Here is a 3,181-nt window from a genome sequence, read left to right as displayed (position 1 = left end):
TCAGCTGTTAGACCTTTTATTAAGACGTGTGTGTCTTTCCAAATCATACTCATTCAATTGAATTTGCCACAGGTTAACTTCACTCGAAGTGTAGTAACATCTACAAGCGATATGAATGCTCCTGAGCTAAATTTCAGCTGTCCCAGATAAGGGTTTGAATACTTATGCAATGGAATCATTTAAGTTTTTTTTTTTAAATAAATTTGCAAAGATGTTAAAATCAGTTTTTTGCTTTGTCAATATGGTGTATGAGGCAGCAACATAACAAAACATGGAAAAAATGAAGGGGTATGAATACTTTCGCAAGGCACTATATATATATATTTTTAACTCTGGAAATTCAATGAAAAAATATATTCTCTATGAAACAGTCATGTTGTAATGTCTGTGTTTGTATAGTGCAGTGAATGAAAGGTGTTTCGTGTCGTTTGATTATTTTCTCTTTTCATTTGGATTTTGATGGACCGTAACCACTTAAACTGTCTGACAAACAGTTCTTAATAACAAGCTCTTTCTCGTCTCATCTTGTGCTGTAAATCTGCGCTCGTGTCTGTCGTCACACTGTATATACTGTAAATTGCTCTCAGCGGTGTTGATGTTACAGTGAGACTCGTCTGATTCTGTCTGTGATGATGAGTAACGAGAGTTCGTTTGTGCAGCTGAATGAGCTCAGTGAGCAGAACAGGAAGTTGGAATGTGAGTCACGGAAAGTTCAACCTGCAGGTACGAGACAAGCACTGTGTTTTTAGTACAGTTACCACTGAATAACCAAAAGATTGGAATAATTTAGAGTTTAAAATGTTTCTGAAAGTCATCTCTTCTGTTCACGAAGGCTGCATTTGTTTGATCAAAAACATGTAAAAATTTTGAAATATTATTCTAATTTATAACAGCTGTTTTCTATGTGAATATATGTTAAACTGTAATGTATTTCTGTGATGCGCAGCTGTATTTTCAGCATCATTACTCCAGTCTTCAGTGTCACATGATCTTCAGAAATCATTCTAATATGCTGATTTGCTGCTCAAGAAACATTTCTGATTATTATCAATGTTGAAAACAGTTGTGCTGCACAATATTTTTGTGGAAACTGTGATACACTATCATTCAAAATTTGGGGTAAGATTAAAAAAAAAAATTATAGTACTTTTATTCATCAAGGATGCAGTAAATTGATGAAAAGTGACAGTAAAGACATTTATAATGTTGCAAAAGATTTCTCTCTCTCTCTCTCTCTCTCTCTCTCTGATGTTTTCACTCAAGTCAAGCTATTCTGTATCTGATGCATTGCAGGGATCAAAATAATTACTTTTTTCTGCTGGCCCCTTCGGTAGTTCTGATTTGAACTTGCCCTACCATTATTTTTAACTGTATTTCCAATATTTCAAGCATTAATTTCTTTTACTAAATAAATAGGATGCATTAAATTGATCAAAAGTGACAGTAAAGACATTTATAATGTTACAAAAGATTTCCATTTCAAATAAATTTTGTTCTTTTGAACTTTCTATTCATCTGAGAATCCTGAAAAATAAAACATATCACGGTTTCCACAAAAATATTGTGCAGCACAACTGTTTTCAGCATTGATAATAATCAGAAATGTTTCTCGAGCAGCATATTAGAATGATTTCTGAAGATCATGTGACACTGAAGACTGGAGTAATGATGCTGAAAATACAGCTGCGCATCACAGAAATACATTACAGTTTAACAGATATTCACATAGAAACCAGTTGTTTTAAATTAGAATAATATTTCACAATTTTTACAGTGTTTTTGATCAAACAAATGCATTCCTGGTGAGCAGAAGAGACTTCTTTCTAAAACATTAAAATGTTAATTATTCCAAGCAGTGGTGTAAATATTCAGGACAAATGAACTCTCTTGTGTGTTTGTTTTTGCACAGAGAAAGTACAAGTCCTTCACGACACACAGGAGCCGAGAAATGGCTGTTCCTAAAGCGTACGACCCCAAACCCAGCAAACCAGAGAAACCTCCATCAAATAAAGCAGCAGGCAAAGTATGTGTGTTCTGTGTTTGGTTTAATGAGCGAGTGACGCGGCGCATGTTGATGAAGCTGTTTACACCGCAATCAGCAGCGCTTTCCTGCCACCTGTGATTGCAGCGTTCAATCAGAGGAGTTCTGTTCATTATAAAGCATGCTGGGAACTCTAATGAGGACCAGTGTTGGGGAAAGTTACTTTAAAAAGTAATGCATTACAATATTGCATTACTCCATAAAAAAGTAACTCATTACGTTACTTAGTTACTTTTTATGGAAAGTAATGCGTTACGTAACTAAGGAATTACGGTACTTAGTTACTTTTTATGGAAAGTAATGCGTTACGTTACTAAGTAATTACGCTACTAAGTTACTTTTATGTAAAAAATAATGCGTTACGTTACTAGGTAATTACGTTAATTAGTTACTTTTTATGGAAAGTAATGCGTTACGTAACTAAGGAATTACGGTACTTAGTTACTTTTTATGGAAAGTAATGCATTACGTTACTAAGTAATTACGTTACTTAGTTACTTTTATGTACAAAATAATGCGTTACGTTACTAGGTAATTACGTTACTTAGTTACTTTTATGTAAAAATAATGCGTTACGTTACGAGGTAATTACGTTAATTAGTTACTTTTTATGGAAAGTAATGCTTTATGTTACTAAGTAATTACGTTACTTAGTTACTTTTTATGGAAAGTAATGCTTTACGTTACTAAGTAATTACGTTACTTAGTTACTTTTATGTAAAAAATTATGCGTTATGTTACTAGGTAATTACGTTAATTAGTTACTTTTTATGGAAAGTAATGCGTTACGTTACTTTGTAAATCTGGGCAGGGCTTGCTTGTTTGTTTTTAATATAAAAAGTTCTTCTTTTACAAATGTAAAAGCACTTTCACAACAAGAGTGAAATGAATACGTCTCAGGCTGAAGGAAATGTAAATTCTCGTCTGTACAGTAGAGGGTGCAGCATGAAGAATATGACGCAGAAGAGAAGAAAGTTCAACACTATTCAGCAATAACTAAAATGAAACACAAATGTGTTATTTTTGCCTATTAGAATGATTAAAATAGATAATCGAAGGTCAGTAATACAGTAAGATCATGTTCACACACAACGCTCTGCACTTACTCCTGACTTCTGTGACCATGGCAACACCAGAGCT

The 3,181-nt window shown here is 33.6% G+C and overlaps 1 long non-coding RNA gene across 1 annotated transcript in view; it reads left to right on the top strand.

Moving 5' to 3' along the window:
• Positions 1–2,012, top strand: part of LOC107757720 (uncharacterized) — a 2,306-nt gene extending 294 nt beyond the window's left edge. The window contains exons 2-3 of the long non-coding RNA XR_001641962.1: positions 660–723; positions 1,910–2,012. This is a non-coding gene — a long non-coding RNA (uncharacterized LOC107757720). The remainder of the gene's footprint in view (positions 1–659; positions 724–1,909) is intronic.
• The last annotated feature ends 1,169 nt before the right edge of the window (positions 2,013–3,181 follow it).

The sequence above is a fragment of the Sinocyclocheilus rhinocerous genome, unplaced genomic scaffold (genome assembly GCF_001515625.1).
Source record: "Sinocyclocheilus rhinocerous isolate Xijiao unplaced genomic scaffold, SAMN03320098_v1.1 scaffold9079, whole genome shotgun sequence".
Taxonomy (NCBI): Eukaryota; Metazoa; Chordata; class Actinopteri; order Cypriniformes; family Cyprinidae; genus Sinocyclocheilus; species Sinocyclocheilus rhinocerous.
This window is presented reverse-complemented; position numbering and strand designations above follow the sequence as displayed.